Source organism: Struthio camelus, chromosome 5 (assembly GCF_040807025.1).
Source record: "Struthio camelus isolate bStrCam1 chromosome 5, bStrCam1.hap1, whole genome shotgun sequence".
NCBI lineage: Eukaryota > Metazoa > Chordata > Aves > Struthioniformes > Struthionidae > Struthio > Struthio camelus.
Genome location: NC_090946.1, coordinates 60,591,324 through 60,609,092, shown reverse-complemented (window position 1 = coordinate 60,609,092; position 17,769 = coordinate 60,591,324).

Sequence of the window (17,769 nt, the reverse complement as noted above, 5' to 3'; positions counted from 1 at the left end):
CAGGATTTCACAGTGCTAAAACTGTCCACAGCCCTTCACCTAAACACTGATGCAGAATAGGGCTGCTTTGTCACTTGTGCTTCCTGAGAATCTAAAAGTACCTAAAGAGCCAGAATTATACCTCTACAACAGACTGCTTTGACAAGCAGTTGTTTAGCATCACATCTAGTGACTGAGCAGGTTGCAGTGACTCCCTCATTTATACTACATGACACCGGTGATGAACTGATAGTTTTGAAATTCAGATTATCCTGTTTATTATTGGGACACATATTTCCAATACAATATATGAGCAAGCTTTCCCCACACTGTTTCAGCAGTGTACCTTTGACATTGTACCTTTCATGGGACTTTCAGTATCTGAGATGTAATTTTATAGGGCGCAAATTTTTTTCAGGCTCTAGAAACTCTGTAACTGTGACAGAGTCGGGAGGTACGCCTTGAGGTTTACAATAGCTATTTGAACTTGCTTCTGTGAGATGCAAAGGAAAGAGAAAAAACACTCATTGTAAGGCCTATGTCATGGTCCAGGTCAATGTGAGACAGCAGGAAGATTTTTTTATGGGCACACAACAGTCCCCCATGACTTTCTTACTCCCATTACCCTTATTTGTGGAAGCAGACGAGGCAGGCTGGAGTGACCCAGTGATACTACGAGATCCTTTTTCATTATAGGACAGAATTTCACCCAAATTGTCCACTGCAGTGCAATAGCAGAAAAATAAAGGCACCATGAGAACAAGGTAAGTTTCCATTCCCAAACAAGCTGCAGAGGAAGAAGATTTTCCTGCTGCATTAATACCGTTATAATCAATTTCACATTTTCTCCTGCTACAGAAGTGAATGGGCTGCTTCAGTGATTTAAACATTTACAGTGCCAGAGCAGTCTAGCCCAGCTTTTTTTTTCCCCTCTGTTTGAGACCAGGTAAATAGATACGACAAGTCATTACTGAGATCATTGCAGTCTGGATCATTACCCAGAATACCATCTGCCAGTATTTTATAAAGCTTCCTTCTATTAAAATGCCATTAAATTGCTTCTGATGTTCACTTACAGGCAGTAGATAAATTAGTACACTTGACAGATAAATAGGAACCCAAGCATTTATTTTTTACTTGTCTCTACTACCATCCGTTGTCACTCATGATATATTTAATCACTGATAAGACTTTAATTAAATATATCCTAAATATATCCTAATTAATAGGATTAATATATCTTAAAACTGATTGCCTTGTCAATGGAAGAAAAAAAACAGACTGCATCACATGATAGGGCTTTGAGTTGACTGTAGGCTTGTTTTTACACTGACATACAATTAAGAATACAATTTTTAAATGTATGCATGTTGTGTTAAAATGCAATATGTATGCAGGTTAATTCTGATACTAAGAGAACCAGAAGTTCTCTGTTGACTGAAGTTGGTGGTACTTGCATTTCAAAGTGAAACTAAATAGTAGTGTCTATATTGTTAATAAAAAGGACTTGCCTTTACCGTCTAAAAACTTTTTGTTTGCATTTATTCCAATAACTATTTTGAATATAGTGGGCAACTACTGCTTAAATATAGCATAATATATTCCTGTTTAAGAGTGTGTTTATGCTTAGACTGCATAATTTTCATTTTTAACAATGCTAAATCCAAAGCTTAAAGACTGCTCTACATCAGTGTCTTTTTAATTTTCATATCTTAGTGAGTTAAAAAATGCTATGGAGTGCCCTGAGGATAACTCTACTGGAAATTCAATCACAGTTCATACAAGATCATACTACTCAGCTTGCTTTCTCAGTCCTGGCAGCCTGAACCAGAGATGCTCATGAGTCACCACACAACACAAAAATTGGTGGCTCCTTCAGGGCATTATGTAAATTTACAAACAAGTCCATCATGTGATTAACATTTCTTAAGGATTTATGAGCTTAAAAAAATTAAATGTGGTTAACCTAAATACAACTGATATAATAGAACTTCACAGTTCATACTTTCCATTATTCATCACTCTCTTTTGAAACATAATCTTCTGTGATTTTTTTTTTCTAAAGCATTCCAGGCATGAACTCATCCCAAAGTTGTTGGGGTTTTTTGTTATTGCTTTTTTTTGGTGGAAAATGTCAAGACATTTTACATAGCTATTTCAGAATGTGGTGATGAATGGAGATACACACACACACACACACACACACACACACACACACACACACACACACACACATTTTTCCCATGGGAAAAAAAATCATATCTAAACAAAAGGAGATTGCCATACCAAGCATGACTGACATTTGCCACCTGATATGTTGCACATAAAAATTAAGTGGGATAATACTCTGTAGGAAAAATAATTTAGTTTAAGTTGTTGAAACTTACAGATGAACATTCTACCCAGGGAGACAACCACATAATACGAACTGTGATAGACAGTATTTGCCATGGACTTTAACAGTGCTCTAAATATAAAGATGAAGGACTGAATGAGTATGGAGGATGACTTCTTTAAAGTGAGTTTTCCAAAAGAAGCTAGGGCTTGCTGAAGGAACATGACAGGAAAACGTGTGCCACCCAAAGTGTCTCTATTTTCAGAAGAGTCTGTTTCCATTGGTTAAATCAGTGCCTTGCCTTGCCAGACTGTCATTATGACTATCTAGCTATTTCAGTGGAGCCATGCAGAAACTTTCTCCTTTTCTGTGGTCTCCCGGCATCTCTTAGTTGGCAACTGTAGTTGCACTGCCTTTAAAAATGTTGTCTCCTCTCAGTCTCATCTTTATAAGCACAGTGTGCTTCCTTTCCCACCTCTCTTCTGCCCACATGGCTGCCTTGCAGATAATCTGATCAATGTCAAAGTCTGCATGTGTTTCTGGGGACATGCCATCACACCCAGCATACTCAGGATCTACATACTCTGAAGAGCATTTTTGGCTGTGTCTGCAGCTGTGCTCGATGGAGCACATGTGGAAGGTGTACAGATCTGGGCTGCAGTGCGGATATGTTTTTTTTCCGTCCAGAATGCCACATTTAAAAATTTATTGCAGAAACATGTGAATCACTTGCTTCATTTCCTCTCTTCCTCTGTATCAGTGTCAAGATCTTATGTCCTAGCTGCCATCCGTCCTACCTATGATCTGGTAGTACCTAAGTAAGTATTAATAAGGCATAAGCATTCACACAGATCAAAGATCTGAAGACATCGGAGAATGAACAGACTTCCTAGCACACCTAGAATGTTCTTCCTCATCCAACTGATTGGACTGGTCAGTAAATTGGAAGAAAAACAGGCCTTGAACATTAACCATTTCAGGGGCTGTTGTACAAAGGGATAGGTGACCTCTGAGGACCCCTTACTGCTCCTGAATGCTTATACCAGGACATGATCTACTCTACAGTATTTCTATTGGGGTGGATGATCTGTCCACAGATAGACATCAAGTCATTCAGACGTTTTGTAGGCCTCCAGCAATTAAATCAGCTGTTAAATTCCTATATTCCAAGCATTTTCTTTCCTTAAATTTCTCCATACTACCCACTTGCTTTTTGGGAAGTATAGTCAATATTTATTAAAAACTCCAGATTTCATTTAACTGCATGATCTGCCATGATAAGTTCTTCAGTTCAGTTTCTTTCTTTACATAGCAAGAAAGACAAAATATCTCTTGCAGAAGAACTGTGTCAAATGGAAGGATACATTTATTCTATTTTTGAAAACTAAAGCATGTCAAATGCTTAGGCTTTCTCCCTCAAACTAAGGTTCATATTATTCTCCGGAGAGAATGCTAATTTAATTATTTTCCTACCTTATTTGCAATGCAGATGTTATTAGAAATCTCCTTTTATTTTCTCAAATTAACAATCATTTTGCTCGGTAAATATTAATGAGGTTGTTCAGTGTGATTATCTTTTATTTTTATAATTGTAATGTTTTCATTATTTTTCCTAGGTTTCTTTGATATAGCATGATATACAGGTTGTACCTGAAAGAAAAGATTGATGGGAATTTTAAATGTATTTTTAAATGTATTTTTGTAGAATTCCTCTGGAGTTGCAGCCTTCTAGCCGTTCTCCTTTATCCAAGCCTCTTATCGTTTGACCGATGTTTCAAGGACCTAATGCCCCCACCATAAGACAGTGGTTGGTTACTATCCCATAGGAGGTGCCATTATTCACACAAATAAATTCAGTGGTTTGCAGCCACTATCTTTTGCCCATTTTCTGCAAAAGTCAAGGTACTAGCACTGGAGCCTGAAATAAACTCCACTCTTGGCAAAGAAGGCCATAGGGTACCTTCAGAATAACGCTCAGAGGAACATCCTTTTATTCCAGATCAGTTACAGCCAGACTACTTGGGATCCAGCGAAACCTGATGAACCTGACATGGAAAACTATTCTGCTCATTTCCTCATCACCTTCCATAGTTCATATTTTTCCACAGATAATTAAGGGTACGTTAAATAAGTAAAGGTTTGCAGAAACCTAGAAAGCTATGTTTGCAACTGCCTTGGAACATTTGCCATAAATAAAGATCTGCAGAAAGTATCTACTGGAAAAGGTGACAAACTCATTGCCAGGCCAGCATTTTTAAATGGCAGGATGACACCACTGGAGTCTGAGTTAATATCTGTTAATATCTGTTACGTAATAGAAAACTGAAAATTACAGATCATGTAACTTTAGAAAACGATGTCAGGGAAATGGAAGTGTTGCCGGAATATGAAGAGAAAAACAGGCCCAAAATGCTGGGGGAGGATGATAAAGGATGTTAAGTTTGACGTTTTGATCAAGAAAATTTTAGATAATAAATTATGGCAGAAAGTTAAGATAGATAAGCTGTAAAAGATAAAATTTTCAGAACAAAGTGATCGGACATTTCCTTCTGAAAATGATAACGATATTTCAAAGTCTCACATCCAACCAGCAATACTTAAGCAATACTATTCAAGTGATTAATCAACACTACTTACAAATCTAACTAGTATGCTTGCATTAAACTATTGACATTCAGTGTTATCTAAACAGCTGTTGATTATTTTTACTGTTAAGGTTGGCTGCAAAAAAGATTGACCGTACCTTTGAACACATTACACTTCATTTAAAGGCTTGACTTCACAGTGTGGAAGTATCTGGAACTCAGACACTAGATGAATCAGATTGAAGTTAAGCATCTGGCACCAGTTTGACTCCAAAGCTAGTACTACCACCTCTAAGGCCAAGCCCTCTCCATATAGCCCGAACCTTAAGGGACCCAAAATTTGAGGCAATTTGGCAAATGAATTTCTCAGTGCTATAATTTTAGCATCGTTCCTGCACATATCAAGTAGATGTAATAATATCTCCCAAATAGGGAAGTAGTCTGATTGACCTTTGCAGTCCTCAGGTAGAAGGGGCTGTAGAGACGAAAAATTATGATTATTACCTAAACTAAAAGTTTCTCAAGCAAGGAGCAATAACTTCTTGATGTCCTCATTCCTGAGGTTATTAATAAAGCAAGATAAGTATCCTGGTAATCCACCCTCAAGGAACATGAGAAATATGATTGATGACTGGCCCAATTTCGCTACATACTTAATTACGTAGACTGACAAACTTTCAGATTTTTTTTTTCTTCAACTGGAATGTTATTATGAAGTTTTAAACACAGGACAAATATTCAGAAAAATGGTAGTCCCGTTCTGCTGGGAGTCCCCAGCAGAAAACAGATGTGCTCTATCAGCAGTGTTCACCAAAAGGTCATAGTTTCACCTGTCTTGTTCTTGCCCAGGGCCTCTTGGAGTTTATATTGTTCTGGAGTTTAGAAGAGGGGTGAGTGTCAGAGAAGATCAGAAAAGAGAGATAGTGTTGGAATCAGCAAAGGAACAATGAAGTATCTACCAAATTAGCCCTTTCTTCACCTCAAATAATTGGATGTCTCATTCCTGCAGACTTATATTTATGAGTCCTGTACTGACTCTTTGGAGTGCCTCCTTTAAAAAATAAAAATAAAAAAATTGGCTTTAATTAACCCCTTGGCCAGCTCTCCAAGCCCTTTTGAAACATTAGCCCTTTTCTCACACGCACACACAGAAAAGTATTTGAACTTGCCCTGCGTATGATAACAAGCTCTATTAGGCCTCACATAAAGCAGCTTAAACGGCTGTGTAGACTTGCAAAAAAACCAATGTCAGATAAAGAATAGTTTGGACCATTTCCGTAATAATTGACAGGATTTTTGACTCTTTTTCTGAATCATTGATTAGCATCAATGAGGGGTCAGGCACACCCGGCTGGTCACTGGCTGCTTCTTATCCACAGCGTCTCAACACTTCTGCAGTACGAGGTGGAAAATACCAGCGCTTCTAAATGTCCAGCTCTAAGCTGCTATGGGATGATCGTCCCCTGCAGTGCATTCTCGAGGGCCTTCTCCATTCCAGTTTTACATGATAAGCCACTTAAACACTTTCCATTACTATCTACAAGTTCATTTCCCCTCATATGAAGGGTTGTTGTGTTTTTTTTTAAATTGGCAGCATGAAGCTTTATTTCCCTTTTCTAAATTTTCTGAGACATCCAAATCTCCCTTGTTATTAACTCAAAATCATGCAAACAAACCACATACATTTACCCAGGCTGTCATCCAACCCAATTCTCCCTAGTTTCCTGTTTCTCAGCCCTTTGCTTTAAACCTTGGACCACACTGTGTAGTCCAAAATCTATTTTAAAAATTACTTATGTATAAATAAGGTTTAGAGTAGTTGTAGGATTTTGAAAATCCCAGGTATGAAGATCAATAGCCAGCATTCTGTCTTGGCCTTTTGTAAATCCAGGGGCCATTTGCAAATATAACCCAGGTTTTGCTGACCCAAATTTTGCTTGGGAAAAATACAAACCGGCATTTTGTGTGAGCCTACCCTCTGTTTAAAGTAAGAAAAAACCACGATATGTTAAAATTGCTGCTGAAGGTTTTGGAGGAAAGTGGTGATTCAGTCAGAATATTGTATAGGAAATGTTCACTGAAAATCTTGTTATGCTCTGGAGGTTACTTGTAGGGTGTTGATATTAGCAACATTTACAATAATTCGGCCTTTCTGCCTATTTCCATAAAAGAGAAAAACCTTCCTTTCCATCATCACTTTAATACTATTCAGGGCAGCATAAAAGATATATCTGCCCCTTTATATATGGTATTTATGTCATTAGGGATGTCCAGCTCTCATGCAACAGGCACATGGGGGGGGTCCTTGTTATTGAAGAAGCATTCAGATCTGTTAGCACGTGTAGGTGTTTGTAGGAGTTTTTTTCGAAATACAGGGCAGCTGCAGGAACTTGCAGGCTCAGTAGGTCTGCAGCTAGAGCTGTGCTCTTTGTGTTCATAGTGACCCTCCGGCAGGCCTCTGTGACCCTGGACACTTTGTTAAGCTTTCACAAAAGGAGTGGTATTTTGTCACTCTCTTTCATTATATCATTTTGCATAACTCCCTTTTCCTTCCTTGTATTCAACCAGCAATTTTCAACCAGCAATTTTATTATGGGGAGACACTGTATTTTCCCCTATTTTCTCTCTGAAATCCTTTTGCAGGAGGTCAAATCCGTGCCATGCTGTGCCCAGCAGTGCTGCTCCCAGTGTCTGGAGCCCAGGCACCCACCGGCAGGGCTTCCTGTCCTGCTCATCATGGGTTCAGCCCTGGCCTTGCCACGCTTCACGTGAAGCTCAGGCACGGGCCAGCTCCTGCTGCATTTCTGTAGCAGTCAGTTAGAGGGCAGCTGCTGATATGCTGGGCTGGAGCACCAGTGTGATACTGCTGTGCTCAGCGGTGCCTAGGTGTCATGCTCACTGGCGAGCTGTATGCGGAGGAGAGGTCAGAGCAGGGGGAACTGGCATAACCCTGACCCAAAGCCCTGTAAATAGTGCATCAGAAAAGCATTGCCAACGTAGAGAAGACTTAGCAAGTATATAGTTCACGGCACAAAAACAAACAGTACTACTAGGACCTGCGATCACATACACTGACCTAAGTACCACTGTTTACCTTGTGGGCCCTCTTATTTGTAAGGATTACAGATTTTGTTATTTTTAAACTGAATCTTGTGAAACTGCCTGACTAAGCTTTTTTTTTTTTTTTTTAATTCTAGGCACAACATTCTCAAATGTTACATGCCTTTACTCCTTACCCTCACAAACGTGCACATCTATACGCCAAAAGATATCTAACGCCCTTCAAACACAAAGGAACTGACTCTGAAAACAGAGTTCTGCTCCCGTAGGGGCAATATCATAAATAACTAGATTCCCAGAAAACCCTGATGCCAGATTTTTGAGATCTGGAATGAAATGGGACTGCGATTCTGTCATTACAGGGTTTGGGGCCTTCCTGAGTATGCAAAATCAGAGCCACTCAAAGCTTTGGTTGTTGCTGCACCAAACCAAGACTAAGCCGCAATCCAAAATATTTGGAAATCACATAAGAAGAACCAGGGGTCCAGGTGACAGACATTAAAGAAAACTTCCTGAGCTTATTCTTCTCCCTTAATATGTGCTAATACTGCTTGCTTGGCTTTGAATGGCAGGCTCTGGACCAGATATTTTTCTGGCTAATGCATTGCCAGCCCTATCTTGAGTTTCTCCTAAGCTGCAGCTTAGGAGAAACTGTGCTGACATGTGGAAATCTCATCAAACGTGTTAAATCCTTGCCTTGCCTGTGGGGTTATTATTCAGCAACTGCCCCTCCCTTTGGGCTCTCCCTATCACATCTAATTGCCTTGTTCAGGACAGAAATGTTTTTTTTTTATAAGAGGTAGGGTGAAGCTTACACTTATTCAACCAAAAGAATTTTCTTGTGTAAACCAGGATCTGATCTGACTCTCTGTCTTCCTCTGGTTTTAATGAGTGAACGGAGAGCCATGTACGTACATTACTCTGATCAAATGCGACATCCCCAGGTACTAGCATCGCAGGGCTATTTTCATCAAACTGAACTGTGCTGTTCACCGGGGAGGGACACACACTTCTTGTTGCCAGCTTTGTGCTCAAGCAGGAAAAAGACTAATGATCAGTGAATGTTATTGGTGCCTGGGCCAATTATGATTTTTCAAGACAGAAGGAAAATTTTGAAAGAATGTGGATTTGCACAGCAAAATATCAACTATAGCATTACCAAAGTTGAAAAGGGAATACACTGAGACATCTTGGTAAATCAAAATCTAAAACTCTGCAAACCTGGCCTACTCTGTTTGGCATCTTGTAGGGAAAGAAATAAAATGCTCAGTTCATCCAGAGCTCACTTTCTCTCTTGTTTAATAATAGTCATATTTCAGAGTATTTGTTCTACCTTCCCTAATTTGCTAATTAATTCCTATTTGCTAATTTAAATCCGAGGCAGGTGTAAATTTACACTGATCCTGACCCAGCAGGCACAAAAGGGCTCAGAGTGCAGTGCCAGTCACTGGTCAGTAGCTGGGATCCTGACTGTGGAGCTGCTTCCCCAGGGGCATATCAGAAAAGTCCTCATTTTTTAATATCCTCTCTACATAAGGAGTCTAGACACAGTACAAGGTATTTGCTCTTTATAAAGACCTGGGCTATCTTTGAGGGGCAGGGCATTAAAGGGGAATATCTTACAGCTGTAGGGTTTCTTCCAGTATCTGAGAAAGCATGTTTTTATAGCAGATCAATTATAGACAGGCCAGCATGCTGGATAGGATCAAGAGACTTAAAGGAGACCAGGAGCTTTTACCTTTCCTCACACACCTATCCCCAAGTATATTTCTACTGCAATCTGGAAACTATTTGTTTAACCTCTGGCTCATACAGGTTGGTACTTACAGTGTTGACAATCCCTAGTGCACTGTAAAGGGAACTAAAATAACAGTCTTAAAAGGAACATTTGGTATTCCAGCATAAAGGGACTCAAATAAGTAACAGCAAAGATACTCAATTACCATCCCCATGCTCCAGGCATCTGTGCTGACTGCTTTTACAATTCTTCAGCTTAAGACTGTAAAGGTCACGGTCCGGAGTGTATCACAGACTTCCTGGCTTGTCCTCAGGGTAAACTACAACAGTTGTGCCATGCAGGAATCCTGAGATGGTGGAAAAGGACTCTCTGATCTGGGGTGTGACTTCTTTGCCACCGATACTTGAGTCTAGAAATAATGTCACGTGAGTAGACCCAGTAACGTGGTCCCAGTGAAACTGAATGTTTTTCCTCTTACATAATAAAATGATAAGTTGGGTACTCTGACAGTCCATTTGCTGGCTTTAGAGAATTTCAGGTCTTTAGAGGCCTTCAGAAGGCTAGGTGGCTCTTGCACTGGATTAGCTAATAGTCTCAGTATGTGCACAGGCAAAGGGAGGCACAGAATGACCATGGACTTGTCAAAACTAAAGAGTGAATTTGTAGTAGTGGCGGATCGCATCTCACCTCTTGCTTCCTGAGCAATTAGAGAAGTGTGGGCTTGCAAAACAATTTCCATGTCTTCCCTCTGTTTCTCCACGCTGTTTTCCCACTGACCTCGTTGAATGCTCAAGGCTGGACATGCTCTTTTCCAGCCTGGAATCGAGACCTGCAAAGAGCTGGTTGTGTATATGTGATTTCTATTGCTTCTCTCAGACAATTGGTGGTTGTTTAGCCTGGAGAGCCAAATCGCCCTGGGGCAAAGTAATCTGTCTCCATGTACGATTTGCAGCTAATTGTGGAACAGAAGAAGCCTGGAGCACTGGATGTCTCTTTCCAACACTGTGACAGGCGAACAAGTAGGATATGTTTGAGATGTGCCAGCTTCTTAATCCCAAGAGTCTACCTGATAAATATGCTATCATAGGTCAGAACATGCAAAGAAATCTCCAGTCGTCTTGTGCTGTAGTTTTTTAAACACTTGCAGAGTGCAGAACAGAAAATAATTATGGTATACACTTGAAATAGAGAAGGGAAATTATTTTCTATGCCCTCTAGAGGAAGGAAAAAAGCCAGAAGGTACGGACAATATTTTTTGAATTTGTATGTCCAAAGTGAGGCTTCTGCCTTTTATTAAGATGACTAAATTCAGCAATCTGCTTCTCACAGACTCTGAGCATCAGTTTTTAACATGCATATTTTCATGAGGAAAAAAGGCAGGAAATTCACAGCTGAATTGTTCTTTACAGTTGTTCTCCCTGATCTGGGAAGACCTAGACTGTGGGTTTAACAGCCTCCCAACCTCAGCTCTATGAAAGGACCACCTTTAAGAGATATGTTAGTTTTGTCACCTTGGGTTTGATTTATGAGGGAAGATTAAAGAAACTAAATCTGGCTTAGTCTAAGGATACCAAAATATAAAGATATAACAGTCTGAAACACTGTGTGATATAAATACCAAGGAGAGGAGGCAGGGGAAAGGAAATATTTAGGCTAGTAGACAGGATAAATATAAGCAAAGGAAACTTAAACTGAGTATCATAAGAAAAATCCTGGCATGCAAATGCAATTCAGTTGAGTTGCAAGTATAATTGCATAATCCTAGCTCGTTATGACACACAGTACTAGACTGGAAAATGTACTAGAAATATAGTTTATATCTATCAATAGATTCTACGGATAGATTCTATCTATAAAATCCACTGCATTTTTGAAGTACTTTTCATTGCAATATCAGAAAACGTTGTAGGAGGGAATCTTTTCAAGGTAGGGAGGTGGCCTGCATGATGCCATGTACCTGTTCTGAACACAACCTTAGGGGGCCAATCCTCTTTAGTAGATCATTGTGAGCATTCCCATTAAGTAGGATTTTCTGGGAACAAATCCCTGTAAAAATCTTTTTCACTCCCCACTGTTAAATTGGTGTTTTCAGGTAACCTTACATCTCTTAAGGCCTAAACTAGATTCGCACATCCCCAAACCTGGGCGGACCAAAATGAAAGTGGCATCTCTTCCTCCCTCCCTCCTATGTAGCAGGCACTCCTAGAACATCATTATGTATTACAAAGCTAAATATCCCACAAAATTTTCCTAGTTGGCTACTAATCCAGATGTCTCTTTTATAGTAGTGGGGGTTTAGATTTTCTTCATTGCATCCAGTGGGGGCAATAGAACTTGATGTTCTCTCTGATACTAACACTTTATTTTTTAAAAATATTTTTCAGTTGTCTTCAAAGTAGTGGCTTTAAAAACAGGACAGAAGGTGAATTTGGGTCCTTTACAGCTGTGGGTTGCCAGCAGATTTGCTGGACTTCTGTAATCATTTTTTGGTTATTAAAGCTGGCAGGCAGGATTCAGCTATTACCAGGATTTCAAATAATATAGCTATTCCCTTGCACATTGCCATTTGCTAACAACACATGGAGTAAATCCTAGGTGGCCAGGCTTCTGGAAGCTGCAGGCTGAATTAGTTGAAAAGGACTTGAGATACACATTGCCCAAATGACTTTGAGGCTTTTTTGGATGGTAAGTCATTCTACAGCTTAAAACTAGAAAAGGATCCAAACAAACATCTCTGAACTTGGGAGAAATACAGATACAAGCTCTGAAACTAATATTTTTCTCTACTGGAAAAGAACCCCCTAATTTTCTATTTATCCCATTCCTCCTTTCACTAACAAAGCAATATCTTTCAAATCATGTGAATTTTATTTACTGACTACCAAGTAATTATATGGTGAGTAATTGGATGGCTTCACAGAACTGGAAATGGAATACTGACTGCTTAACCTGTAGGTGAATATTTTTGGCTCTGTCCTACCTTAGCTGTGAGTGAAGGTTGGTACCAAATGTCCATTGCATGCGATATGGTGGGATTCAGCCCGACTGAGTCAGGTGCCTGCATCACAAATAACTGCCAGTGTAAATGGTGGCTGTTGACAATTTAAGGAAAGCAGTACGATCTTGGGAAGAACATGCCTCTTACTTTTATCTTTTGTCCAGATGGGTATTATATCTATGGGTATCCTGAGAATATGGAAGCCCTTGGGGTAACCCAAAACTCCAGTTGTTCATGCCTCATACCTGAGGAGCTCTGTTATCTTTCACTGACACTAGATTAAAATTAAATATTTGATTTAGCTGCAGGTTTTTAAATACCCAACTGAATAAGTGTTGGAAAAGTAAATATTTTTAAAAGAAAATCTTGTAGTACAGAAGCTGCCAGAAGAAATCTGTACATGGTACTCTTAGTTCAGAGAAGGGGACAACTCCTGCTGTTTCACAGCAATGGATCTTTTCTTTATGGCCCAGCAACAGTTTATTAGTTAGCCTGAGCTGCTGTAATCTGCACTAGGTCCCATTAATATGCCTGGCTCTTTTGCTTAGGAAGGAATGGTAAAATATGCAGTCCAGCTGTTACAATATAGAAACTTACAACACAAGCAACCTTGTGAAAAGAATCCCGGCTCAGCGAGAGCTTTATTCATACGGGTAAAGGTTCCTTTTCTCTTTGTTTAAATCCCATGGAATTTTTTCCTCCTATAGTTTTTGTAAATCTTCTTCCCCTTGTTGCTGGGAGATTTAAAACAAACAGCCAAACAACCGAGAGTATTTAATGAACTCTGAATTGCCTTGCTATTAACTGAGAGAATTTCTAGGTTTCCCACTTCCCCAATTGGCCTAAAATCACAAAAATAACCTCATCTTGTTATAATCCTATTTCACAACTCATTTCTCACTGCTCAATTCCACCCTAGACTGGATTTTCTTTCTTCTTAGCTCTCATTTTTCCCCTACCACACGTATATCCGCTCTTCTCCTCTCTCACAAACAAGCTTGCTCACACACCCCCACACATCCACACTCACATACATCAGGAGCAGTTTACAGCTCAATTTAAAAGATGGTTCTTCACAGGAAAAAAAAAAGTTCTTTCATTGTCTCTGATGTGGAGAACAACTAACAAAACAAAGGAAACCAGAGTGGGCAGTAAAACCCTTGTGGTCTACAAGCTCAGTTGTGGGAAATGTGGCGTTAATTTTTCTTATTTTAAAATCCACTAATGCCTCTCACAGAACTTGAAAGAACATTATGTTTACTTAAAAAAATAAAAAAATAGTCTGATGACTTGGCTATATGGGATTTATTTGGATTTTTCTTTTTTTTAACTAAAAAAGTTTGCAGGAAGACAGGATATTTGCCTTTAAAGAGTTTGTCTGCTACTGATTTCCCACATAAACTTCCTGCTGTTGCTACTTCAGAAACTGCTGTCTAATCCGGTTATGTCCCAGGCCTTTAACTTTCATTATGTACCTGGTCCCCAAACCTGGGCTTTTAAAGTGACTTTACCTTCTCACAACTTTCCTGCCCCTACGTTACCTTATGTAGTGTCCATTCAGCTGTGGGACATCTGTCAAGCTTGCCCTCACTGGAACACGAGCTTGCTGAACTTCCACTTGCAACTTTCCCTTTAACAACCATTTTGAGATCTATGGAGTACACTTTTCCTCCTGCCCTCCCCCAAGTTTTCCTGCTTTCCTTTGTGCTCCTCAGCATACCTAAACTTTAACTATCCCTGAGCTGCTCCCTCTCTTGTTGGCTTGCAGGATGGAGCTCCTTCCTTCGGTGGCTACTCCAGCACTTTCCCACCAAACACAGGAAACGCCCACAGCCTCACAAATCTCCCTAGAAATTTGATTTCCTGTTGTTTTTTGACTTCATAGTTGCCCAGCTCACCCCTTTCATACTCAAATTAGCACACCTTTTATGTCCTTCCTTTCTCTTTAGGTTAACTATTTTCTCTGTGGAATGTGGTAATGCTAGGCCAAAACCTAATTTTTACTGGAGCTAGTGATAAAATGCTATTTTCTTCAATAAGGGCAGATTACACAGTCAACTGTGTATTAAAGGTCAATGTACAAAGCCTCATAAAAGTATTGATCAGCCTGGAAGCCAGTGATATTTTTGTAATGTCCTTGTGACACATTGATTAAAAAGATTAAGCCATAAATGATGAGGACATCCACTTTAGTCACTTCAGCTCTTGGAATAGCCCTTCAGCTCCCATCTCCCAGTGTTCTGGATAAACGTGCTTGGACTTTGTTGTAAAATCCCAGGTCAATGGACTGCCGAGTACTCAAACAAAGCAAAATGTACTAACCACATGCAGAGCCAGCCCTCCTGTCCACAGCTGCAACAGCTGAACTCATGGCAGGGAAATGCAAGCAGTGGCCAGACCTATAGCAGATGCCATCTTAATTGGTCTGAGATGCAGGTGAAATGTTCCTTCTCAACAGTAGTGTGCTTTCCTCTCCTGCTTGGCAGCTTGACCCTTTGGATGATCTTGTGCACAAGATCTTTATTGTACCGGCCAGGAGTTCAGTTTATGATATATTATCACAAACTGAACTCTGGCATCTGGATTGAAAATATGTTAATCAGACAAAACAGCATAGAGGTGGCTCCAAACTTTTTTGTTTGTTTTTTTCTTTGAAAGAACTCTCTGCATTGCAGCTGCACTAACTTCTGCTCTTCTCTTATCGCTGTTCTAATAGCAACTTGAGTCAATGGCCAGAGCATAGAGGAATGTGAAGAAGCAATAGTGGAAGCACTGCTGTAGGCTGAAGGCCGCCATAGGATTGAAAAACTTTGGTCTTCACATCACACACTTCAACCTTTACATTTCAAAGTGAGATATAATAAGCTGAATGTTGGCTGCTTAGGTCTTATCCAATATAGTGAGATTTCTGAGTATAACAAGCCTTGCTGCTGGAAAAACTGAGGTGAAGAGCCTTGCCCACTGTCACAGACTGAATGGAGGCATGATTGTTATACAGGGTACCTGAACCATATCTCTGTAGTTAGTAGTACTGGGGCATGGCACTCTCGGCAAGAACACCAGCAATGCCCAAACTTTTCCTGGCCGAGTAACACTGGCTAAAAGCAAGATTGTGGAGACAAAAAGGCTAATGCTTTTCTAAAGATAAAGACTGTATAGTGTATCTCCTTGTGTGTCTCCCACCTTCCTTCGCTGTGTGTCTTCCACAACAGATTGGCATGCAGACAAGAAAAAGTTTACTTAGAAAGAAGAAGAAAAACAAATGTTGCCTTGCACTAACTATTATTATCCACATAGTCTCCAGTCGGATATGATTTGACTTAGAAAATGTTTCCAGCTAGTTCCTGCTAGGAAATAATCACAGTGCAATAGGTAACTTCAAAGAGTAACCCTGAATACATCCAATACTAACTGGAGGGGCCACACTAATGGCTCTAACTGGTGAAGCTAAACCTAGAGACTGTTTGGAGAGGGAAGTGAGTGCAGGCTGCGGTGGCTTGCTTATTAAGTATGTCACCCTAGGGGCACTGCACATCAGTGTTCTGCGATCTGAGTGGAGTGCCAGGACTCCGTGCCAAACCATATAGCCTTATTTCAGGCTCTGATTTCCTGGGAGATGCTCCTTGTTTGCCGTGTGACATATCCAGCACTGGTGACGGTGGTAGCCCTGAGCGGGAATGCGTCAAGAAGACGTTTGTGGCAGCACACTGTATTACAGCCTGCGTTGACTAGCTTGCTAGGCAACCTCTGAACACAGGCTTTCCGTGGTTGGGGAGGAGGTGAGCTGATCTCCTTTTGAGCAGGGATAGAACAGAGCAGCTCTGACCCTGAATCATTATTCTGCCACTGATTAATTAACAATGGGAATAGTTTATTCATTAACTGAATTTGTCTCTCCTCTTTGCTTTAATTGGAAAAAGTAATTAAGCACTAAGGTTGATGAACCAGAATGCAAACATACAAACTTCTAACCTCAAAGCCCTATGGCTTCCTTCATAGAAGAAGGACAGTAACACACCTGTAATATGAACTTCTTGTAACACCCTCCTGCCAGAGCTTGTAGGAATTAGGATATGGATAGTGAGCAGTGAGGGGACAGTGCCAACATCCACATGCTACAAAAGCAGGGCTCTGGGCCAAAATCAGCATGCAGATGAGGTCTATGAATCGGGCCCTGCATGGATGTAGCAGTTGCTATGCAGCTTTGAAACTAGCAGTGGTGCACAATAACCTTGTGTGGAAGAGATTTCCCTCTCATCTTTTTCCTTCACAAAAGCCCTCTTAGGAAGTGCAGCTACCCATACTTGCTGCAGTAGTCAGGAGGATTTGTTGCTACTTATTCAAGGATCGCTAATCCCATCACTGGCATACAGCTGCTTTCTGGATGGAAGGCAGCACCCTTTAAAGAATGCAGAGTGGAATTACACAACAATCCCAAACAGAAAGCAAAGAATAGTCTTTGCCCATTCTGGGAAGATGAATAACCCAGGGACATGTCTGAACATCAGTTACAAGATTTCATCATGATTCATTTTATTACTATTTTCTATGCCCTTTATGGCATTGTTCTCCCTTGCCCCTCTCCAATTCCTAACACTCAGTATGGATGAGAAAAGTGCGACCAAGTGAATGAGCATCCTGTCGAGGCACTGTTTAAGATTATACCTGATGAAAACCTATAGTGATTCCTGCCTTTCTGGGAATCATTTGGCCTGGTACAGGCAAAAAGGGATTCAAGATCGGAGAGGTCTTGGCAGCTGGAGAGCTAAGCTTTGAATGGTCATTAACTAATGCAGGCAGACAGTGGGCTCTTACAAGCTATAAAGCAAAAGGAAATGCAACTCAGAGGGGAGTGATATGTTTATTTTTCTTTGAATTTGTTCTTCAGTTTCTGTTTCTTTTCATGACCCCCTGATTCTGGAGTTTTTGTAGTTAACTTGCAAACTAAAAGTGTCTCATTTTTCAAGTAGTGAATTCAATCATTCAGACTTTGTCTCAAACTCTCATGTGACGGATTAGGCACCTAGGTCATAATTATGACCAGATACTCTCTTTTCCTGAGGACCTTTCTTGG